Source organism: Diceros bicornis, chromosome 35 (genome assembly GCF_020826845.1).
Source record: "Diceros bicornis minor isolate mBicDic1 chromosome 35, mDicBic1.mat.cur, whole genome shotgun sequence".
NCBI lineage: Eukaryota > Metazoa > Chordata > Mammalia > Perissodactyla > Rhinocerotidae > Diceros > Diceros bicornis.
In genome coordinates, this window is record NC_080774.1 from 23,670,152 (window position 1) to 23,696,644 (window position 26,493).

Genomic DNA, 26,493 nt, shown 5'->3' on the forward strand with positions numbered 1-26,493 from the left:
AAAAAATACAACATAAAAATGGCTTCAAAAAGAGCTCTGGTCATCCTGGCTAAAGGAGCAGAGGAGACGGAGATGGTCATCCCTGTAGATATCATGAGATGAGCTGGAATTAAGGTCAAGATTGGGGGTCTGGCTGGAAAAGACCCAGTACAATATAGCCGAGATGTTATCATCTGTCCTGATACCAGTCTGGAAGATGCAAAAAAAAAGAAGGACCTTATTTTTTAATGTGGTGGTTCTGCCAGGAGATAATCTGGGTGCACATAATTTATTTGAGTCTGCTGCTGTGAAAGAGATACTTAAGGAACAAGAAACTAGGGAGGGCCTTATAGCCCCTATCTGTATAGGTCCTACAGCTCTGTTGGCTCATGAAATAGGTTTTGGAAGCAAATTTGCAACACATCCACTTGCTAAAGACAAAAAGGTGACTGGAAGTCATTACAGCTACTCCAAGAATTGTATAGAAAAGGATGGCCTGATCCTTACAATCTGAGGTCCTGGAATCAGCTTTGAGTTTACTCTTGCTATTATTGAGGTGCTGAGCAGAAAGGAGATGACTGGTCAACTGAAGGCTCCACTTGTCTTAAAGATTAGAGCAGAAATATTTGATAATGAGTTCAAGAAATATGCCAATTTTTTTTTGTGTGTGTGAGGAAGATCAGCCCTGAGCTAACATCTATGCCAATCCTCCTCCCTGTGCTGAGGAAGACCGGCTCCGAGCCAACATCTACCGCCAATCCTCCTCCTTTTTTTTTCCCCCAAAGCCCCAGTAGATAGTTGTATGTCATAGTTGCACATCCTGCCAGCTCCTGCACGTGGGACGCGGCCCCAGCATGGCTGGAGAAGCAGTGCGTCGGTGTGCGCCCGGGATCTGAACCCCAGGCTGCCAGCAGTGGAGCGCGCACACCCAACCACTAAGCCACGGGGCCGGCCTGAAATATGCCAATTTTAATCCATTTTCACTGTGTTCACTTTAAAACAAAAATGGGTGGTTAGTGTGTGGAGAAGCCATCAGCACTGCCCTCATGAAGTATAGTTGTGAAATGATAACTACACAAAGATTCCTCAACCTACAGTCGTGTCCCCACATTTCTGAACCTTGATTGCAGAATAAACAGGGAATTTAGCAAAAAAAAAAAAAAGAAAAGAAAATTTACTGTTTAAAATGATAATAATGACAATATGTAGAAGCAAAATATATGACAACAATAGCACAAAGGACAAGAGGCAGGAAATGGGAGTATGTTGTTATAAGATTGTGTATGAAGTGGCATAATATTATTTGCAGGTAAATTCTGTAAGTCAAATATGCATTTTATAAGCCCTTAAAGCAATCATTAAAAAGTGGTATAATAAGTCAGTAGACAAGATAAAATGGAATATTAGAAAAATATTGAATCCAAAAAAAGGCAGGAAAAAAGGAATTAAGAACAGAGGGGACAAATAGGAACAGATAGAAAGATGGTAGACTTATAGATAATCTAATTAAAATCATATAGATAATTCAATTAAAAGTAAGAGGTATAAACACTTCAATTAAGAGGCAGAGACTGTCAAATGAATAAACATATGCTATTTACAAAAAACAGGTTTTAAATATAAAGAGCCAGATAAGTTAAAAGTAAAATGATGGAAAGAGATATACCACACAAAGACTACTTGTAAGAAAGCTGGAATGACAATATTAATATCAGACAAAGCAGACTTTAGGATAAGGAATATTACCAGAGATAAAGAGGGTTATTAAAAAATAATAAAGGTGTCCATTTTAAATTTATATTCAGTTAATAACAGAGCTTCAAAATACGTGAATCAAAACCTGACAGAACTAGAGGAGAAATCAACAAATCAACAATTATAGTTGAAGATTTCAGCACTCCTCTCTCAATCATAGAACAAATAGATAGAAAGTCAGTAAGGATATAGAAGACTTAATCAATTTGATCACAATCAATTTGACCTCATTAGCCTTATAAAACACTCCATTCGATAACTACAGAATGCATATTCTTTTCAAGTGTTTGTAGAACATTCACCAAGTTAGACCGTTATGCTGGGTCATAAAACAAGTTTCAATAAGTTTAAAAGGATTGTAATCATGCAGAGTATTTCTGTGATCAGAGTGGAATTATATTAGAAATGAATAACAGTGTGATATCTGGAAACTATACACAAATTTGCAAAATATTGACAATATCAATAAAATTGGTAGCTCTAGCCAGACTGGTTAAGAAATAAAGAGAGGGGACACAAATCACTAATATCAGGCATCAGAGATAGGATATTGCTACAAATCCCATAGACATTAAAAACAAAATAAAAGAATATTGTGAAAACTGTATTCTGATCAATTTAACAACTTAGATGAAATAGACACATTCCTGGAAAGACATAAATCACCAAACTGACACATGGAGAAATAGATAAACTTAATAATCCTATATTGTTTAAAGGAAGTGAATTCATAATTAAAAGACTTCACACAAAGGAAATTCCAGACTAGATGGCTTCACTGGTGAATTCTATCAGTTAAGGAAGAAATAATGCTAATCTTAAAGAAATTCTTCAAGAATACAGAGGAAAAGTCTTCACAACTCATTTTATGAGGCCAGCATTATCCTGTTACTAAAACCAGACAAAGACATTACAAGAAAAGAAAACTCTGGACCAACCAATGTCCCTCATGACTGTAGATGCAAATGTCCTTAACAAAATACTAGCAAATCGAGTCCAGCAATATACGGAAAGGATAGTGCATCATGACTAAATGGGGTTTACACCAGGAATGCAAGGTTGGTTTAAGATTTAAAAATCAGTGTAACTCACCATCTTAACAGAATAAAGGAGAAAAACCACATGATCACCTCTATAGATGCAGAAAAAGTATTTGACAAAATTCAACATCCCTTTGTAATTTTTAAAAAAGAAACTTTTGGAAAACAAGGAGTAGAAGGGAACTTCCTCGGGCCGGCCCCGTGGCTTAGCGGTTAGGTGCACATGCTCCGCTGCTGGTGGCCTGGGTTTAGATCCCGGGCGCGCACCGACACACCGCTTCTCCGGCCACGCTGAGGCCGTGTCCCACATACCGCAACTAGAAGGATGTGCAGCTATGACATACAATTATCTACTGGGGCTTTGGGGGAAAAAAAATAAATAAAATTATAAAAAAAAAAAAAAAAGAAGAGAACTTCCTCAACTTTATAAAAGACATCTACAAAGAACCTAAAGGTAGCATCATACTTAACGGTGAAAGACTAAACACTTTGCACCTAAGATAGGGAATAAGACAGGATATTAACTCTTACACTTCTATTCAATGTTGTACTAGAAGTCCTAGTCAGCGAATTAAGGTAAAAATAAGAAATAAAAGGCATACAGATTGGAAAGGAAGAAGTAAAACGGAGTTTCTTTGAAAATGATGTGATTGTGTACATAGACGATCTTAAGAAATCTGCAAGAAAGACACTACCAGAACTAATGCATGAATTTTACAAGGTCACACAGAGTCAATACAGAAAAACCTAATGTATTTCTCTATACTGCCAATGAACAATTGGAGAATTAGATTTAAAAATACCATTTACAGTAGCATAAAAATTCATAAAATACTTAGAGCTAAATTTATGACGTATGCAATGACCTATACAATAAAAACTATAAAAATTACTGAGAGAAATTAAATAAAATCTAAATAAATGCAAAGATTTACTGCATTCATGGATTGGAAGACTTGATTAAGATGTCACTTCTCCCCAAGTTGATCTGTACATTCAATGCAATCCCAGTCAAAACTCCACAGGCCTCTTTTGTAGAAATTGATAAGCTGGCTCTAAAATTTAAGTGGAAATGCAAAGGGCCTCGAAAAGCTATAAAACTTTTGAAAAAGAACAAAATTGGAGAACTTACTCTATCAGATATCAAGACTGTAAAAGTACAGTAAACAAGATAGGGTGACATTGTGGTAAAGATAGACATATAAATCAATGGAACAGAATGCAGAGTTCAGAAGTATACCCATATATATATATAACCTATTGATTTTTTTTAAAGGTAAAAGATAGCCTTTTTGACAAATGGTACTGAAACAATTGGATACCCATGTGGGAAAAATCAACCTTAATCGTTACCTCACATCACACACAAGATAAACTCAAAATAGAGTAAGGACCTAAATGTAAGAGCTAAAACTATAAAACTTCTAGAAGGAAACAAAATTTTCAGCAAAGATTTCTTAGGCAGTTCCCTAAAAGCACTACCCATAAAAGAAAAGATATTGATAAATTGGACTTCATTCCCTAAAAGCACTAACCATAAAAGACAAGATATTGATAAATTGGACTTCATCAAAATTAAAAACTTTTCTTCCAAAGACATTGTTAAGAAAATGAAAAAGCAAGCCAAAGACTGGGAGAAAATATTCTTGGTACATACATCTGACAAAGAACTTGTATTCAGAATATATAATTTTAATGTATACAGATTATTTACAACTCAATAATAAGAAGACAGCCCCATTTTAAAACATGTTCAGGAATTTGAACAGACACCTCACAAAAAATATGTACCAGTGGCCAAATATACATATGAAAAGATGCTCAATGTCATTAGTCATCAGGGAAATGCAAATTAAAACCAAAATGAGATACTAGTACACATTCACAAGAATGACTAAAATGAAAATTATTGATGCTGCCAAGTGTTGTCAATGATGTAAAGCTTTTGGAATTTTCATACTTTGCTAGTGGGTATGTAAAATCGTACAACCACTTTGGAAAACATTTTGTCAATTTCCTATAAACATACACATACTACATGGTGCAGCAGTTTTACTCCTAAGTATTTACCCAAGAGAAATGAAAACATATAATCACAAAAAGACTTATACGCAAATGTTCATAGCAGCTTTATTCATAATAGCTCCATACTGGATGTAACCTAAAGTGCCTGTCAACAGGTGACGGGATAAGCAACTTGTGGTGTCTTTGTACAAGGAATTATTACTAGCAATAAACAAGAACAAACAGCTAATGCATGCAAAACTGTGAATGAATTTTTAAAAGTCAGACAAGAGTACATACTGTATAATTTAGTTGTTGTGAAATGCTAGAAGCAAAATTAATCTGTAATGATAGAAAACAAATTGGTGTTTGCCTAGGGGTGGGTTGGGTGGGGATTTAGTGCAAAGAGGCATAAGGAAACTTTTTGTGGCGATGAAATGTCCTCTATCTTGATTGTAGTGGTGGTTACAAGGATATATATATTTATCAAAGCTCATAGAAATATACCCTTAAAATAGATGCAGTAGTACATACAATAGTATGTAAATTTTGCCTCATTGCAGTTAAAGTTTAAAAAGCAGTGATCCACAGTGCTAATCATTAAAGCCCTGTTGATAATTGTCCTAAATTGGAAACACCCTAAATGTCCCTCAATGAAGGATTGGTTCAATTTTGTTATACCAATAAAATGAAGCCCTATCTAGCCATTAAGAACATATTAGAGAAATAATATTATTGATCTGGAGAAAATATTTGTACTTTTTTAGTAAATGAAGGTAAAATAAACAAGCCACCTAATAGCCTCCCAATATATAATATGGTTTGGGTTATGTCAGTAATTTGTGCTTATATTATTATAACTATATAATTCTATACAGAGCTGAGTTATATAGTAAGCCATGATTCCTTTTCCTTTCTTGCATGTTTTTGTTTTCCCTACAGTTAACAATTGTTCTTCATTTGCTTAGTTTTCTCTATACTTATTCCTAATTCAGCTCCAAACTTTCTGCTGATTATCTAAACCTGCACTGTCCAAAATGGTAGCCACTAACCACACGTGGCTATTAAAGTTTAAATTAATTTTAATTAAAATAAGTGAGAAGTTCAGTTCCTCAGTCACACTAGCCATATTTCAGGTGCTCTGGATAGTGACTACTCTATTGGACAGTGCAGCTATAGAACATTTTCATCATCACAGAAAGATCTAATGGACAGTGCTGGTCTAAATTTCCTGTCCAATATTCATAAACAACTATTTCATCCTCACTGAGAAATTACTCCTGGAGCTTTTCCACTTTGACCAAATCTGGATGATTGCTTTCTCTGCCAGGTGCCTGACTCTCATCCTGAAATCTCCCTTCACCAATTTCCGGGGAATTCTTTGCCTCTCCTATGTTAGATCTCCTGTTTCCTATTCTTGGTTTGCACCCTCTTTTTGGTGGAGTACATCCTTTGGTAACTTCCTTAGAGAGAGTTGATGGGAGGTAAGTTTTTGAGATCTTACATGCCCTAAAAATATCATTATTCTACCCTTACATTTGATTGAGAGTTTGACTGGAAATAAAAATCTAGGAGGACAATTATTTTTTACGATAATTTTGAGGCATTATTCCTTTGTCTTCTAGCTTCCAGTGTTGCTATTAAGAATTTCCAAGCCATTTTGATTCTGAGTTTTTGTATATTATCTGTTTTTTCCTGTCTGGAAGCTTTTTTCCTCAGGTTTCTGAAATTTCATCGTGTTGTGCCTTGATGTAGGTCTATTTTCATTCATTATTTGCACTTGTCATTCAGTGGCCCATATGAATCTGGTAATTCAGGTATTGCTTCAGTTCTGGGAAATTTTCTTGAATTATTTCCTTGATGAAAATTATGTCCCCTCAAATTTCTCTGTTCTTTCTTTCTGGATCTCCTAATATTTAGAGAGTAGACCTCCTGTACAGGTACTTCTATTTTAAAAAATCTTTTCTCTCCAATTTTCCTTGTCTTTGTGCTTTTGTTCTGCTCTTGTGAATAACTCTTCAACATAATTCTACTCTTCTATTGAGTTTTCATTTGTGCGATTGTATTTTCATTTCCAAGAGCCTTTTGTTGTTGTTCTCTGAACGTTCCTTGCTATGGCATCCTATTCTTGTTCATGATTACAGAATTGTCTTTTATCTCAAAGGGTATTAATTACCTCTAGATAGATTTCTTCTCTCTGTATATCTGTGTTTGTTCCCTCTGTTTGCTGTTTCCTCCTCTACACCTGTCTACTTCTCTTACCTCTCTCTCCTCAGAAGTTCGAAGATGGCTGGTAGTCCTTGGTTGTCTGCTCATATTTAAGCGTGACGGGACTAGAAAGCTCTGAGCTTGTGGATGATTGTGATTGTGGGCTTTATTGTAGAATGATCTGGTCAGGCCTTTGGGGGAATTCTCAATACCTGTATTTTTAAATCTTTCTTCTTGGTCAGTTTCCTCAGAGTCTAGGTTGGCCACCAGTGTTTTAGGAGCTAACTAGAGACAGAGGGCTGAGGGTCTTCACATTCTGTATGCATAGTTTCACTTAATTCCTCAGTTCTGGTACCATAACTCTGCCTCAACTGTGCTTTGTATCCCACTATCCAAAGACCTCTACCACCTGCTCCAGAGAATAAACTTCTGATTTTATGCTCAGATGAGTGAAGGGCAACTGTTTGGTTCTGCAAAGTTGGGGAAGGGATCTGAGGATTCCAAGTGCTTTATAAATGTCTTTCAGTTTTGTCTTATTTTATCTCCTCTACCCACCCTCTTTATCCCCTCTTCTAAAAATACCTGAGGCTGGAAATTCCTTAGAATGATGTACATTTGGATGGTCCTTGGTTTGCTCCACTGCTAGTTTAAGTTTCTTGGGTCTCTACCTTACTTACCTGTCATCCATATGCTTTCTAGCTCCCAAAATTTTACTGCTGTTGTCTTTTCTCTTATTTTTTTCTGTCCTTTTGAGTTTCTGCTCTTTAAACAAATCTCTTTACTGTCATTCTAGTAGGGTTTGAGGAGGAAGCTAAATAAATGTGTGTGTCAATCTACCCATCTTTACCCAGAAATCAGTAAATATATTTCTAAAAAAATAAATGTGTCAAGAATTAGTTTATAGGAAAAGCAATGCATTTTTTTCTTTAAGAATTTTGGTCTGAAGAATAAAAATAATATTACTTGATTTGTACAGGATTTATGAGAATTGTTAAAGTATTGCTTAATAATTTTAACATGAAAAACACTTCATAATACTATCAAAATACGACAATATTATATTTAAAGAATTTAAGCCTAAATCGTCCAGGAGAGAATATTAGCTTGTAGTCTCCCATTTGAAAATAAACACTTCAGCTGGGTAGAGGGCCACTAAATATAATAATGACATTATCTAAAAATATTTGCATGTTTTTATCTCTCCTCATACTGTATCTTTTCAGAGCCTGCCAGAATATCTGTAGTCTCAATTTAGGACAAAAATATTGGTAAAACGTAGTTTGAAAGTTGACAAAGATACTTTCCTATTAATTTGTAAGAACATACAGAGAGATCAAATTCCTCCACTTGGTTTTGGATGCTTTGTGTCATAATCCTGACTTTGTTCAAAAGCAAGTCTTTGAAATTCTCGGAGTAGAAGGAGAGGAGGAAAATTTGAGTTGGTCTAAACGTTAGGTAGAAAAAGCTGTCATGTGATCCTGATTACTCCTCTAGTTACTGTGCTGCTTCCTTCCTTTCTTTACCAAATTTCTTACAAGATGCTTTCTGTTTACCACATCCCTCCTCACTGCTCTTTGACTTGGAAAGCTGCCTTCTTCACTCATCTTCACGTTCTTAACTAGTCTCTTCAAAATAAACAATGCCTTTTAAATTGATAGATCTTACAGTCTTTACTCCTTTTTTCATTCTTCTTGACCTACTTTATGATGTTTACTATATACTCTCTTTTAAATGTTCCTTTTTATTTCTATGATACTATATTGTTCTCATTGTCCTTCCATCTGTCTGACGTGTCATCCATTTTTCTCTGTCACTTTTGTTTCTCCTCCCACCTCTAATTGTAGACAAACCTCAACATCTCCAAGGTCTCTGACCGTATACTCTTCAAGCTCTATGTACTTTCTTTTGGAGGATTCATCCATTCTCAGGGCTTTAAGCATCACATGTATGCTGTTGACTCCCCAACTCTTATCTTGAGCCTTGACTTTGCCCCAGAGCTCTAGTTCTATGTCTTTAACCTTCTATTGGGCATTTCCACTTTGATGTCCCACTGTCATGTCAAATCTAGCATGCTCATCATTTTATTCACCAGTGCCCTCCCCCTTCCATACCCAGAACAACTTTCCCTACCCAGCTTCCCTGCCTCTCAGCATCACCTTATCCTCTCAATGTCTTAAATTCAGAATCTTGAAATCATTCTCCTTATTTAGTCAGGTGTCAAAATTCCCTCAAGCCTTCCCTTTCCAGTCTGTTCTTACTGCCAAAACTTGAGTCCAGGCCTTTATCCTTTTGCATTTGAATTAACTGCCACAGCCTCCAGGCTCTCCCACAGCCTCCTGCTCTATCCCAAATACCGCTGCCAGTCTAATCTTCTTTATTTCATCATATCACTTCCCTAATCAAAATATCTCATGACTCCTATTTCCCACTACATCAAGTCTAAACACCTCTACCTGGCTTTCAGGCTGCTTATGATCTGGCTCCACATTACCTGTCTTATTTCCCACTATTACCCAACATGTTCCCCTTCCTTGAGTTAGGTCAGTCTCCTCACTGTCACAAGAACAAGCCAAGTTCATTTCTGCCTCCATATCTTAACAAATATACTTTCTTTTGCCTGGAATGCCTTTCTTCTTTCCATTGATCCAAATCATATCCATCTTGCAAGAGAATGTCTATGCTTGCTGTGTTCACTTCCCTGCTTTCTGTTCTCTTTAACCCACTTTAATCAGGTGTTCATCTCACCACTCCACTGTCCAATACATGATTCGTATTATTTTCCTATCATTAGTCACTTCCTCAGTCTTTCCCGTCTCAGTAAATGACACCATCATTTACCCAGTTGCTCTAACTAAAACCCTAGGAGCCATCCTTGATTCCTCTCCCTCATAACCTACATCCAGTACATCAGCAAGTCCAGTGAGCTGTCCTTTCAAAATACATTTCGAACCTGACCACTTCTCACTATCTTATTGCTACCCCTCTGGCCCAAGTAAACAGTACCCCTGCAGTGGTCTCCCTGCTTTCACTTTTGCTCTTGCATAGTTTATTTGACACAAAGCATCCAGAATCATCTTTTAAAGATATGAATCTACTCGTGTCACTTCACTTTTCACGGCCTGCAAGGCCATACCTGATCTACTCTAGCCCAAGGCTCTGACGTTAGCTCCTGCCAATTTCTCCTCGCTCCTTCATCTCCAGCTTCTTTGACCTTCTTTCTGTTTCTAAAACAAGCCAAGCTTATTGACACCTCACTCACACGTGGACACATTTCAAAATAATCACTAGAAAAGTTTGAACAGAATAAATGTCTTTAGTTTCTACAGTATTTGCCAGTAAAATCTATATTATATCAAGGGGAAAAAACAGAAAATTTACAATCTCTTTTTCTAAAATAATATTTTGTATAAATTTATGTTTATTTTGAGACACTCTCTAACTTATAGAAAAGCTGTAAGTACAACAAAAACAATGTTTTTTCTGAACCAGTTGCTTCATCACTCCTGAATACTATAGTATGCAATTCCTAGAAGCATGGACATTCTCCTACACAATCACAATACAACCAAGAAAACTAGGAAATTAACTTTGACACGTTACTATCAACTAACCCTCAGACTCCATTCAAGTTTTGCCAGTTGTGCCAATAATGTCCATTAAAGCAAAAGGATTCAGGTTAGATCACGTGTTGCATTTAGTTGTTAAATTTCTTGAGCCTCCTTTGGCTTGGAACAGTTCCTCAGTATTGCCTTGACTTTCATGACCTTGACATGTTTTTACAGAATAGGCCAGTTATGTTATAGAATGTCCTTCAATTTGGGTTTGTCTGAAGTTTCCTCATGATTAGATTTCAGGGTATGCATTTTTTTCAAGAATGCCACAGAAGTGGTGTCGAGTACTCATTGCTTCCTGTCAAGTGACACATGATTTTGATCTGTCCCAGTACTGATGATGTTTATTTTGGTCACTTGATTAAGGTAGTTTCTGTCAGACTTTTCTACTATAAAGTTATTCTCTTCCTTTGTAATTAATAAGTAGTTTGTAGGGAAGTAATTTGAAACTATGTAAATTATCCTGTTTCTCCTCAAACCTCCCATTTATTCATTATTTATTTATATCAATATAGACTCATGAGTGCTTATTTTATCCATTACTATCATTATTTATTTTGATGCTCTCATTGTCTCAGATTTTGCCAGTGGTAACCCCTTCAGGTTGGCTTCTGTGTTCTTTGACATGTCCCCTTACTTCTTGGAGTATTTTCTTACATTCTGGCACAATAAGCTGTTCCAGGCTCATCTTGTACTTTCCTCGTCCCAGTACCGGAATCAGCCATTTCTCCAAGAACCCCTGGTTTTTAGTGGTTCCTTTTAGCAGCCAAGATGTGGGCTTTCTCAGTGGACAGATCTAGAGAACATATGTCTGAATATATGCACACACACACATACACACATATACATCTATATTTATGTCTCTATATGGAAATCCATGAGTTCACACCTATACCGTCAATTCCATCCAGAGGTCATTCTAGTTTTCTCACTTTCCATGTTTGTAATTTCTTTCTCTATCACTGAGAAACCTGGCTCCCATTATACTTAACATATTTACTTATTTTATCAGTCCCCTCAAATGTAACCAAATTCCCATCCTTGCCACCTTCCATACACACATATGATACCCATCTCACTCCTCTAGGGCTCTGACTCTCTTGCCTTGGATCTTTTCCCCACATAGATGTGATGCCCTCCTCACCCTGCTGGGGCTCTGACACCCCACTATGGATCACCCATACTTGTGAGGCCCTCTTCACTCCATTCAGGCTCTGACTCCTCACGCCAGTCCTGTCCTCCACATGGATGCCCTCCTCATTCTTCTCAGACTCTGACACCCTTCCGTGCAGACGCCTAACTTGCTCTGCCACACATAACACTGGTGTTAGGACTGAACTGTTCATCAAGGGATGGGAAGAGAGAGAAGGGCTAAGGTCAATATTTTATTTAGAAAATGCTTTCTAGTTAGTGTAGATTTGACTACAAGTTGAGATGGCTGTAACATTTCTGTTCCCTTTCCCCTAAAAAAGCATATATTATCAATATCAATCAGTCTGAAATACCATAGCAATCAGTGAACAAGAAACCAAATCATTTCTCAAAGAACACTCAATCTAGAGCAATGTAAAAACAAGACATCCAGATACAAAAGAAAGATTCCCTCACATTTTTTCCATCTTTTGTTCAAATGTTTTGGTATTAGGACACAGTTTCAGATCACTATTAAACACTAATGCTTATGATAAGTTCATTAACCTTACATTTTGAAGAGGTGGTTTCTGATGCCTGAGGCCCTTGAATCAAAATTAATTTTATCTTTTAAAACTGAGAAATGCAAATATTTTGTCACAATAACATTACTGTCATTCAGTTATACCACAAGACTTTGCAAGGCAACGTCTATACCGAATTGATTATCCTTTGAAACTTTAGAACTAAAACCTCTGCAAGATTGCCCTTGATAACCGTTTCACGGAGATGAAGCTCTGACGGGGAGTCAGGATGTTGCCATCAAACAGACTACAACTCCTGGAGACTACAACTTTCCCAGGACAAAAATACCCAAGTTTGTGTCCAAATCCTTTAAAGATATCAACTAACCATTCCAAGAAGTAGCTTTCTCGTTCCTACACTTACTCCAAATTTTCTTTGTCTGAGAAAGGCAAATTTAGCCTTTCTTCTAAATCAAGATATGATATGACTGCACTTTTGTTTAATTCTAAGCCAAAACATTCCCAAACTCCCACTGCATTCCTGGGAAGCCCTAAATGCTGTTAAAGTGCTCTCTTGGCCATGTCTCATTCCTTTAGGGAGTCAAGCATCTCCATCTATATCCTCTCAGAGACCATGAAAATAGAACAGGGACTCCATGACTGCTCCGACCAGGTGGGTCAGATTAGCTTTACAGTCCACTTACAAGGAAGCTAACAAGGCTCCTCTGTGGGTGTTTGAGCACATTTTACAAAACTGCTGATGACCTCATGAACCAAAGAAAGCAGTTCTCACATTGTGGACTAAGCCTAAATATTAATGCTACTTTATATTTATGTAGTGACTTTTTTCCACGGAGCTCCGACCTCTTTACAGACATTATGTCATTAATCCTCAAAGCATCGCTGTTTGGTATATGGCAAATATTATCCCCCTCCCTTTTTTTTTTACTGTGATGGAAACTTGCAAGTCAGTGATGAAACCCAGCCCCCTGGTTCTCAGTCTGTGCGCTATACCATGAAAAAAAAACAGATGAATACTTTTTCAAGCTTATTCATCGCTTCGTGGGTGGGATTTGAAAGGATGTCTCAGTTTGTGTGCATTTCAATTTTCAGTGTCTCTAGCTTCTACGCTCCTCTTTTCTGTCTTCATTTTAAGTTAAGCATTTCCAAGCATATGTAGTTCATCTTCCACTGTTGCATTTACAGGAACACTAGATTGTAGCTGAAATTTGAAGTGAAAGACTTTGTTATTGAATATGTAATCTCACTTATCACTCAGAGATCCCTTATACTTCTCATACCCCAAGATAAGTTAGATTTTTTTTTTAATCCCCATGCCAGCTCAGGGCACATTTCATTTATAGCAACCACAAATTCACCAAAATCGGGTAATGTTCAACTAGATATAACCAGTTGTTACTGAGTGATTAACATGTACCACATATTGTGCAAACATTTTCAAATACTTGGTCTTATTTTACATATGTAATATTCCATGAAAACCTGTTAGATGAAGTCTTATGTGCATGGAAACACTCTCTTAGAGCAGGGCAAGAAAAAAAAGCACTAATAGAAATATGGCCTCAGCTGCTATATCACAAAAAAAAAAGAGCTCAATTAACTCTAATTCCCTTAGTGGAAATCCCCGGTGTAAATATTTCCACAAAAAGGGAAAATGTGGGTAAATTCAAAAAACCACCAGGAATTAGCTCAATACCCACAAAGCAAAAAAAAAAAAACTTAAAAAAGATTGGTTACTGCATACTGAACAATTAATGCAAAGCATAGAGAAGAGAACAAAACATAGCCATATCTAATGATGACAAATGTTTCTAGATTTCACTTAAACACTTCCTAATCAGGAATATCAGAACCAGGAATTGTGAACTACAATGGTATAACTTTAAACACTCACAAAAATCAGTTTCACATCTCATTTTTTAATTCCTTTATATGACCCACTGTCATGTTGTTTTCCGAATCGGTGGATATCTGTACATTGCTGAATTAGATAATGTCAGTGAAAAGAGAGATACTGGGGAAAAATGAGAAAAACTCCTCTAAAACAAGGAGAAACTTTCAACTTTTAACCATTAAATTCTGAAAGCCTCAGAGTAAAAATGTGCCAGATGCCCTGAAACAATAATACTACTCCACTCTGCTTTCTGGCCCAGCCTGATTTGAAATAGTCCTACATTTCTAAATAAATAGTGTTTAATTTGAAACTGAGCAGCCCTACCCCATCATGGAAAATCTTTATAGGTTGGAAAATATGTACAGTATGTCATACTTTAGATATATAATCTAGCCATATTCTGTAGCATAGCTATGCTGCAGTTTATACTCAACAACTGTGAGTTTTTAAGAAAATATATTCATAACATTCTAAATGTTTGTTTTTTTCTTGTCATAGGAAATAGCAGCCAAGGGGAGTACCCTGTATCCCGAGTAAAAATTTAGCGATGGGGAAACTTAGAAAGTGGTAGTCAAAAAACTGATGTTTGCCCTAGCTGGGTTGCCATGCATGGTTGTGTTGATTGTGCATTGTACAATTTCCAGGGATACCTAAAAACACAGACAACAAGGTGAATGGTGACCCTTGGAGGTGAGCAATGCCTGACAGTCCTGATCTTAACTAACAAAGCTTTTGAAAATGCTCATGTTTTTTCTCTTCAGTTTTTCACAACTGAAGATCAGCTGTGAACTGCCGTAGGCCTTTTATTATTGTTCCTTATGTTTTTTTGTGTGTGCAAAGTTCTTAGTTTTTCCTCTCCATATTGGTTCCAAAAGACTTCTCTACTGACTGAGCTTCAGCACACTGGTCTGGCTTTCTCCCAGCTCTAGGTTTTCATGAGTCAGGAAAAACGTGTGCAGTTTGAGAAGAAGCTGGTCAGACGTGCTCTACCAGCCCTGGGCTAATGTATGAAGTCTCTCCCCCCATTCTCCTTCTTCCGCTACATTTCTACAGCATACTGCTTTTACCTTTATTTAGCTGTTACTGCAGCTTACCAGTGTTGGATGTTGGTTAGAGTTCACTGTTTACACATCGGTGTCCCTCACTACCTTGAAACACTCTGCTGCCCATCCTTGCCATCCTGCTGCTCTCATCACCACCACAGCACTTAGTGTGGTACCTTGAATCTCTGCTTTCCTGACCCTCCTCTTTTAGCCTTCCACTCTTTGGTTCTCCTTCATTTCCATTAGTCAGGAGGAAAACATGTATTCTCTAGATGGGAGGATAACTGGAGGCAATGGAAGAAAGTCCACCTTCGTGCTGTATGAGACTAGGAGTGGCCCTGCAGATGGGTCTGTTACTTGGTCACAGCCCTCCACTTCCTCATTTACTCTTACTGTGGCCAGGCCTGGTCCAGCTTTAGTAAAACAATTTGAAGAGAATAATATTGGGAATTTTATAGCAGTTTAAATTTTTTAGTGGTGCAGCTGATTTCAGAATGAAAACAGGACGGTTTCTGGAAGAACAGTACAAGAAACTGGTAACAGAGGTTGCCTTCTAGGGAGGGAGTTAGGTGGCTCTGGGATGGCAGGGAGACTTTCACTGTATACCTTTATTTTACCTTTTGAATTTCATACTATGTGACTGTATTAGCTATTGAAATAGATAAATAAAACAACGAAAAAGGAAGCAGGCAATTAAATGACTAGACTTGAACTAAATTGATGCCATAGAAAATTCTGTTAATTATAGGAAAGGATTCCAATATATTTAAAAATAAAAGTAGATTGGTGAGAGAGGTATGATTATTTTCCTTTTGAATTAGAAATTTTGAAAATGTTTCACTGTTTCCTGGAAAAGTAAAATAAAAATTAAGTTTAGGTGTCTGCCCCTCATATAAAACTTATTTTCACTCTAAACACCCAACTACTTCTCTTTAGGATTTTCTTTTTCTTTTTCTCTTCAAGTGAACTTAGGGCCAATTTAAAGTGAAAATCTGACTTAGTGAATGTATCTTTGCCACTTTGTCTCCACCTTGTATGGAAGAACTATTCAGGGGGTGCCAGAGTTGCTAAGTGTTGTCTGCTTTGCCCTCTCCTTCCTGCCAGGGAGAGTAGGCAGTTATGACCCAAGGTTTGAATATCACATTGATAGAGATCTTCTATCTCAGACAGTCTCCATATCAGAGTGGTCTTTTCTGTATATTTTATGGGACCGATCTCTATAGTCATTTCTGTACTTACAGTTATACTATGTTCCTTTCAACACCTGCTGAAGCACTTTATAGAGACCTAGATTCAAACAAATGACCTACATAGCAACTATGAGAAGCAGGGTATCACATTTCCAATTCTGTATCTATTATCTGCTCATCTCTTTTTTGAAGAATCAGCAAACCTGTGTCAAGTTTAGTACATCTAATAACACCATCATGTCATTGCCTATAGGTTTCCTCCTGCATGCCACAAACCAAGAAACAACTTTTTCATTTTTATAGTTTCTTCAAGTATGTGCTGAGTGTGTTTATATGTATTTTATATGTCTTCCCTTAGCTACCACAGAGTTCATTACTTACATTCATTGCTTACTCAGGCATTTGAAAGTAGGAAAGTAACTGACAGTTTTCTATTGAAAAGTATCTAATAATATTTTAGAATATCTTATAATTGTAAGGTAAGCAAAATAAACTTTAAGGTTTTCAAATTCTTCTATTACCTTTCTAGCTCACAAATAAAAATGGTTTCATAATAAAACTTTTGTCACATTGAAAAAATTGGAAAATGGAAATAAGGGGAAACAAAGAAATGAAGTAATAAATATGTTGATTATAAACATATCAAGTAATAAAAGACATAATTTTAACAGAATTAATAAGAAAATTAACATGGAACTTCATGTTTTTAATATAACTTTAATTATACAAGTTACATGTGACTACATTCTCACAGATAGTTAAAAAACTACCAATAAGGATATTCCATATCTTTGACTTTGTATTGAAAACACACACACACACACACACACACACACACACACACACACAAGATGTAGTGTGCACTATGGTAGCCACTAGCTACATGTGGCCAATTCGAGTTGCGATGTGCTATAAGCGTAAATTATACACTGAATTGTGAAGACATAGTATGAAAAAAAATAATGTATCATATCTCAATAATTTTTATATTGATTACATATTGAAATATTTTCGGTATATTGGATTAAATAAAAATAATTATTAAAATTTAACTTCATCTGGGGCCGGCCCCGTGGCTCAGCGGTTAAGTGCACGGGCTCCACTGCTGGCGGCCCGGGTTTGGATCCCAGGCGCGCACCAATGCATCGCTTGTCCGGCCGTGCTGAGGCGGTGTCCCACATACAGCAACTAGAAGGATGTGCAGCTATAACATACAACTATCTACTGTGGCTTTGGGGAAAAAGAAGAAGGAGGATTGGCAATAGATATTAGCTCAGAGCTGGTCTTCCTCAGCAAAAAGAGGAGGATTAGCACGGATGTTAGCTCAGGGCTGATCTTCCTCACACACATACACACACACACACACACACACACACACACACACACAAAAATTGAACTTCATCTGTTTCTTTTTTAAATATATTTACTAGAAAATTTAAAGTTATATATATGGCTTATAATTGTGTCTTGCATTCTATTTCTATAGGACTGCACTATATATATGCATAGATATATATGGATATATAGTGTGTATATATATACATACACATACATATATTTAATTTGTGGACATTTTAAAAGAATAAATGGGATAATATTGTCTTTTTCTGAAACTTGCTTTTTTTACTTAACATATGTCTTGGAGATTTTTGCTTGTTAATATATTTAGATTAACCTCATTCTTTTTAACTACTGCATAGTATTCCTTAGTAGTCAAGTGCTCTAGTTTGTTTCAACTTTCTGCTGTTACTGGAACATTCAAGTTGTTTTCACTTTTCCTTAGGAAGAGTGCTTCAGGGAATGTTCTTGAACTAACTCTGTGTGCATATGGAAGCATTTCTCTAGAGTAGAGGCCTGGGGGTTCGAGGATATGTGCATTTGAAGTTTTTGTAGATCCTCCAGATTGTCCTGTTCAAAGACTATACCACCGTAGGAAATGTGTTTTCCTTCACAGTTTCTTCTTCTTCTTCTTTTTTTTTTTTTATCATGTGCCAATTTTGTTTTCATTTTTTTATCCTGGTAAAATATATATCTAACATAAAATTTATCATTTTAATTAACTGTTTTTAAGTGTACAGTTCAGTAGCATTAAATATATTTATATTGTTATGCAACCATCACCACCATCCATCTCCAGAACTTTTTCTATTTTTGCAAAATGAAACTCCATACCCATTAAACAGTAACTCCCTATATAAACTCCCCTTCTCTCTCCCTAGCCCCTGGAAACCACCATTCTACTTTCTGTCTCCACGAATTTGACTGCTCTAGGTACCTCATATAAGTGGAATCATACAGTATTTGTCCTTAATGACTGGCTTATTTGACTTAGCATAATGTCCTCAAGCTTTATCCATATTGTAGCATATATCAAAATTTCCTTCCTTTTTAAGACTAAATAATATTCCATTGTATGTAAATACCACATTTTGTCTATCCATTCATATACCGATGAACATTTGGGTTGCTTTCACGGTTTGGCTATTGTGAATTATGCTGCTGTTAACATGGATGTACAAATATCTGTTCAAGTTCCTGCTTTCAGTTCTTTTGGGTAAATACCTAGAAGTGGAATTGCTGGATCATATAGTAATTCTATTTTTAGTTTTATGAGGAACTGCCATACTGTTTTCCATAGCATTGCATCATTTTACATTCCCACCAGCAATGCACAAAGGTTCCAGTTTCTCCACATCATCCCCACTACTTTTCTTTTCTTTTTAATAATAGCCATCTTAATGGGTGTGAAGTGATATCTCATTGTGGTTTTGATTTGCATTTCCCTAATTATTAGTAATGTTGAGAATCTTTTCATTTGCTTATTGGTCATTTGTATATCTTCTTTGGAGAAATGCCTATTCAAGTCCTTTGCCCAGTTTTTAATCAGGTTGTTTTTGTTGTTGTTGAATTGTAGTTCTTTATATATTGTGGATATTAATCTCTTATCAGTATATGCTTTGCGAATATATTCTCTTATTCCATGGGTTGTCTCTCTTGTTAATATTTTGATGCATGAAAGTTTTTAATTTTTATGAAGTCCAATTTATCTATTTTTTCTTTTGTTGCCTGTGTTTTGGTGTCATATCCAAGAAATCCTTGCCAAATCCCATGTCATGAAGCTTGCCCTCTATGTTTTCTTCTAAGAGTTCTATACTTTTAGCTCTTATGATTAGGTCTTTGATCCATTTTGAGTTAATTTTTGTGTGTAGTATAAGGATCCAACTTCATTCTTTTGCATGTGGGTATCCAGTTTTCTCAACACCATTTGTTGAAAAGATTTTCCTTTCCCCATTGAATGCTCTTGACACCCTTGTTGAAAATCATTTGACAATATAAGTGAGGGTTTATTTCTGAGCTCTCTATTCTAGTCCATTGGTCTATTTGTCTGTCTTTAGGCCAGTACTGCATGTTTTGATTACTGTAGCTTTGTAGTAAGTTTTTTTTTTAATTATTTATTTTTTTCCCCCCAAAGCCCCAGTAGATAGTTGTATGTCATAGCTGCACATCCTTCTGGTTGCTGTATGTGGGACGCGGCCTCAGTATGGCCGGAGAAACAGTGCCTCAGTGCACACCTGGGATCCTAACCCGGGCCGCCAGCAGCAGAGCACGTGCACTTAACCGCTAAGCCATGGGGCCGGCCCTGTGTAGTAAGTTTTGAAATCAGAAAGTGTGAGACTTCCAACTTTGTTCTTCTTTTTCAAGATTGTTTTGGCATTTCACAGCCCCTTGAGGTTCCATATGAATTTTAGAATGGAGTTTTCTATTTCTGCAAAAAATGTCATTAGGATTTTGACAGAGATTGTATTGACTCTATATTGTTTTGGGTAGTATTGACATCTTGACAATGTTAAGTCTTCCAATTTGGGAACATGAGATGTCTTTCCATGGTTTTATCATTTTATATCTTGCTTAAGGAGGTCTTCCCGATGTTAAAGTTATAAACAAATTTTTCTATATTTTCTTACAAGTTTGTAGTTTTGCTTTTTACATTTGGCTTCTTAAGCTAGTTGGGACTTCTTTTTCTGGTGTGAGAACATTTTCCCATTGTGTTGGTATCACTTGAATCATCTACCCTTTCCCTGCTAATTTGAATGCCACTTTTATCATAAATTAAAAACCTATAGATACATAGGTTTGTTTTTAGACCACTATTCTCTTTCACTGATCCACATGTCTACTTCTATATTACTGCTATCATGTTTTAATTACTCTAACTTTATATTATGTTTTCCTGTCTGGAAGGGCAACTCTTTTCACCTCATAGTTCTTCTTTTTCAGTATTTTTAAGATTTTCCTGTACATTTTCTCTTCTAGGTGGTTATTAGAATCAGCTTAATAAGTTCCAACAGACATATTATTAGAATATTGATTGGGGTCGCACTGACTTGATAAAATAATCTTGGGAAAATTGACATTTTTACAATAATAAGTCTTTGCATTTTAAGGAAAAATTATTTCTAGTTTCTGTATTCCTGTTATCACCACGGTCCCTAGGAAACTTTCTGTTTACTTGGATTATACCCAGATTGCCTCTGTGAAGAAATTCTGTCCAGTAGAACTTTCTGTGATGATAAAAGTGTTCTATATTTGTGATGTCTAATGTGTGGCTATCGAACATTTGAATTGAACACTCACATATGGCTACTGAACACTTGAAATGTGGCTAATGCTACTGAGGAACTGAATTTTCAATTTTATTTAATTTTGATTAATTTAAGTATAAATAGTCACATGTGGCTAATGGCTACCATAATACAGTGAAGCTTTAGGATATGTGAATAACTGTGTAATTGAACACTTTTGTAGGTAGTAGAGGTGGGTAGCAAAAGAATCATTGATATCTACTGTGTGAAAGACTGTAATGCATTGCAGAGAGCCTAAAGAGCATAATAGTAATACAAATGATTCCTAAAGAACTTAAAACCTAGTCTCAGATAAAGGACAAATTGTGTACAAATATTTATGCTATCAGAAAAACATAATTACAAAAATGTGCTGTGGGGATTTGCTCAAGAAAGAAAATTCATATCAGATTAAAGGAACAGGAAAGGCTTTGAGGATGAAGTACTTTTAAAGATTGACCTTGAAGAAATTATTCAAAATTTTAAAAGAGAGTAAGTAATAGAACACTTTTATTTTCTGAAATGTGAAGGAAATAGAGAAGAAGGAAAAGAATGAGATGTGTTTGGGGATTGTAACTGTTATTAGTTTCCTAGGACTGCTGTAACAAATTGCCACAAATTTAGGGGCTTAAAACATCGGAAATGTATTCTCTCACTAGAGGGCAGAAGTACGAAATCAGTGTCACTGGGCTGAAATCAAGGTGTAGGGAGAGCCATATTCCCTCTGGAGGCTCTAGGCGAGATTCTGTTCTTTGCCTCTTCCAGCTTCTGGTGGCTGCTGGCATTCCTTGGCTTGTGGCCACTTTACTCTAGTCTCTGCCTCAGTGGTCACATTGTCTTTTTCTCTTCTGTATGTGTTCAAATTTCCCTCTGCTTCCCTCTTCTAAGGATACATGTGAGTAAGTGTAGGGTCTACTTGGATAATGCAGGGTAATCTCTCCATCTCAAGATCCTTAATCACATCTGCAAAGAACTCCCCCTCTTTTTTTGCCATATAAAGTAACAGTCACAGGTTCCAGGGATTAGGATGTGGACATCTTTTGGGGCCTGTTTTTCAGCTTACCACAGGGATCCAGTTTGCCTGGAGTAGGGATACCTGTAGCAGTAGGAAAAATGACAGCCATCAGTCACTGAATGACTTGCACGTGTGAGATGTACCAGGTACCCTATCTGTGCTATTCCATTTACTCATTACAAGATCTCTGTGTAGGCATTAGGAGGTGAGAGAGGAATCTGAGGTAACCATGTTTTCCACCTTTGATGACTGGGAAATAGTGATTAACAGAAATTAAAAGTCATGAGGAAAAAATGGTTACAAAGGAAAAACAATGAACTCAGCTTTGGCTGTTTAGTTTGAGGTCCCAGTAAGCTATGCCCAAAAAGGGTCAACCCCAGATAAAAGCCTATGAACCCTACATAGAGTTCTGATTGCCTCGCCTACAATTTCCTATCTTTGTTTTCCTCTTTGGGTTGAAGAAGCAAATTATGAGGAATACTAAATTTGAAATCAGGAGAGCTGAGTTCAAGACTGCCACTTACTAAATGTGTGAACTGGACAAGTCATTTCACTTCTCTGTGCTTCAGTTTCCACATCTGTAAAAGAGGAATAAAACCCCCTTCCTGGCCCTCACACAATTATTGTGAGGAATAAATGAGATAACACTTGTGATGTGCTTAGCACAGTATGTGGTCTGTTGTAAGCACTCAAATGTTTGTAAAAAGAAGAGCAAAATTTTTAATGTCAAACTTAAGTATTTTAATTTGAAGGTATATCTTAATGTGAAGATATTTCTTAAAGCTCTGTGGATATTAAGCAATAGTTAACATTAGTTTTAAAAGTCATTGGCTCCCTTTCGCATTGTCCATACTTTCACCACGTAAGTGTCTTAAGCACCACCCAAGACCAATTCCCTCCCTTTCTAAGAAGATGACCTGAACTCTACTTCATAGAAATAATTAAGGCTGTCAAATGTGAATCATTCAGCTTCCTGCCCCCATATTTAAAGATGTACCTCTATCTATAACCACTTTTACCTCCTTCTTTCCAGACCTCAAGTAACATCCCATCTTTTGTCCAAAGTGAATATTTCTTTCTCTATGTGCTCGTGATGCAATTTCCTCCATCCTGAGCACCGGTCACATAGTCAATGCCCTGGTGGATATCTTCATTTGGCTAGCTCACCTCCAATTCAGATTCTTGAAAATGGAGTCAGTTATTTCTCCATGCATCCTCCCCACATGTTCCCACCACCCAGGCCCTCAGCTTCCTCTATTTCCCATATTGGTCAGTGGCATTACCAGAAACTTGGGTGATTTTTACTCCTTTCTTTCCTTTGCCATCCCATTGCCTATTGCAATTAATGATGACATTGTGTTAGGGTTCTGGTTCAGGCATTCATTCTCTCTCTCCTCAGCCCTCTGCCCTATTAGTCCTCTCCTCTCTTACCTCACTGCTGCTCTTGTTCTTTCTCAAATCGTTTTTCTTCTGAGCTAGCCTCATTGCTTCTTGTCTCACTCCTTTCCAGTCCAGCCCTCACACTGCTGCCACAGGGATCTTTCTAAACAAATCTGCTCTTAGAACCCTTTGGTGGCACTCCATTACAGCACAAAGTCCAAACTTGGGAGAATGACACTGTCTGACCCAGGCCACCACCCAGTGCCTTTCCTATTAGTCCCACTGAACTATTCTCAATTCTCCAGAGGTACTCTGCTTTATATCCCTGTACCTCTGCTCTTTTTATTTAGAATGTTCTCTCTGCAACCTCAATTCCTAATGCTATTTGCCTGGTGAATGTCTGCTCATCTTGCACTACTTAGTTTAAGCTTCACATCCCCTTTGAAGCCTTGCCAGGCCTCCCCAGGAAGAGCTGATAAGATCTTTTTGGAACCCCTGCTGTACCCTAGACATGACTCTATCATTTCATCTGTAACCAGTTTGTTTCCTCTACTAGGCCCTCTTTGAGGCCATTGAGTGTGTCTTGATCAGCTTTTTATCTTTAGTGCTTAGCACAATGTCTGGCACAGAGAAGGTGCTCTAAAACATTTGTTGAATAAATGAATTAATTATAGAACTTTTAAGGCCATATGATGCCTTAGAGAATATGCAGGAAGAGAGAATTAATATAATAACTTTTGGAGATTAATGGAAATATTTGGTTATGACTCTAAGGAGAATATATATTTACCTCCTAAATAGAAATAGCCATGGTCCGGAACCCTGGTCAGAAACTACAGAAAATCAAGAAAGTAAATGAATGGCCAAACTCTTCATAAATTCCAGTAAAACGTGAGGCACTTCCCAACATATCAGAGAGCTCATAGCTCCACTGGTGTTGGAGGTAAGTGTTCTCTTTAAGTATTTGGTTTCTTATTGCTCATTCATCACAATGTTAACATGAGCTACATTTATGCTAATAGCATTTATTTTTTAATCGCTGTTGATCTACCTTTCATTGTGCAGAAAAGATAAATGATAAAAGAGAGGAATCAAAACTAAGATCACTACTATAACTTACTTATACAGGCACAGACCCTCTGTGAACCATAAAATTCCTTGATCTGGGAACTTCCAAATCCAAAAATTCCATACTTAACACTTGATTATAAATCTGTATTGGTAGGGACTAGTTTTTTACAGAGAAAACATTTTGCCAGATCTGACCTGACAAATAATTTTGAAGTAAGCAAAATTCACTGCACTCTTACCTCAGGCATATAAAATACGCACAATATTTCCTGGTTGTCTGGGGCTACCCCCTCCCCTTGATTCCCCACACAGATCTACCTCCTAATGCAAAGTGAGTACTGTGCCCTGAACTGCTTTTTCTGTATCAGACTTATTTGTCTTCTTTGGAAAGCCTCTGAGGGCCTGCTTGCAGTGCCACTTGAAGACCATTTGATAAGTTAATTTACACTAACGTCATACTGAATAATAATTCTGGGGGAATTTACATTTGTGTGTGTGTGTGTGTGTGTGTGTGTGAGAGGAAGATCAGCCCTGAGCTAACATCCAATGCCAATCCTCCTCTTTTTACCGAGGCAGATTGGCTCTGGGCTAACATCTGTGCCTATCTTCCTCTACTTTATATGGGACGCCGCCACAGCATGGCTTGACAAGCGGTGCATTGGTGCGCACCTGGGATCCGAACCTGTGAACCCCCGGCCGCTGTAGCGAGTGCGTGCACTTAACCGCTATGTCACCGGGCCGGCTCCCAGGAATTTACATTTTTAACAGAAGGGTGTTGGATACATAATGCCTAACCCTAAGAACCAATCTAATAAAGGGACATTTCTTGCTGTCCCACATACCTTCCATGTCTTTTCATGATTCAGTGTCTTTAGACATGCTGAATCTTCTGCCTCGAATGACCTCTTCCACCACCACCACCCCTACCACCATCTCCAGTCGGGTGAACTCCTACTCATTCTTTAAGACCTGGCTCAACGTTCCTCTCCTGCTAAGAAGCCTTCTCTAAATTCCCCAGGCAGAGGTGGTCACTCCCTCTTGACTTTTATTAAACTTTGTATACTTGCTGTCTCAATTTTTTTTTTTTAATGTACTCTGCAACTGACTTCAAGGTGATTTCTTCCCCCACCAATCCAACGCACCTAGTAACCTCCATGTGGCTAAATCAAGTGGTTCAGTCCTCATCTTCCTTGACCTCTCAGCAACACCTGACTCTATTGACCACGTCCATCACCCTCCCCTTTTTTTTTTCCCGCTCCCTCTTCTTAAAATTCTCTTCCCTTGGCTTTCTTTACATGACAATTTGCTAGTCTTCTTTTCTCTCTCTTTCTCAATCTCCTTTGTTGGCTCATCTTTCACCTAATCTCTAAAATGTTGGAGTTCCTTAAGGCTATGTCCTGGCCCCTTTCCCTTCTCACGCTCTGATCGCTCAATAGGCAAACTCTTCCACACCCATGGCATTAATTAACCTCCACATGCTGATGACTCTCAAGTTTATATCTCCAACCAGACCTCTCTCCTGAGCTCCAGACTTCCATATACAGCTGCCTGTTCAATATGTCCACTTGGGGTTTTCGCAGGTTCTCAGCAGGTTCAAAACTCCAATTGTTCTCTACCTGAGAGAATAGTACCTTCATCCATGAAGTTAGCTAAACCAGAAACTGGGAGTTATTATTGACCTACCTACCTCTCCTTTATCATCATATCCAATTGCCCATCCTTCTGACTCCACCTTCTAAATATTTCTCTCACTGTTAACTTCTCTCCGTCCGCACTGCCACTCAAGTTATCACCTGACTGCTGCAATAGCGTGACTCATCACCCTGCATCCACTTGATGCCTCCAATACATTTCTACACTGCAGGCAGAGTGGTCTTTGAAGAATCATTCATTTATTCACGAAAAAATATTTATTGAGACCCTACTGTGTGCAAGTTGCAACCAGGACAAGCATGTTCCTGATCTCCTGGAACTCCATTAAGCGCATGTGATTGGGGGCCCTAAC

The 26,493-nt window shown here is 37.3% G+C and overlaps 1 protein-coding gene and 1 pseudogene across 1 annotated transcript in view; both read left to right on the forward strand.

Annotated features, from left to right (window-relative positions):
- Positions 1 to 26,493, forward strand: part of HORMAD2 (HORMA domain containing 2) — a 75,398-nt gene that overhangs the window by 44,575 nt on the left and 4,330 nt on the right. The window lies entirely within an intron of this gene.
- On the forward strand, positions 19 to 652 carry LOC131398026 (Parkinson disease protein 7 homolog; annotated as a pseudogene).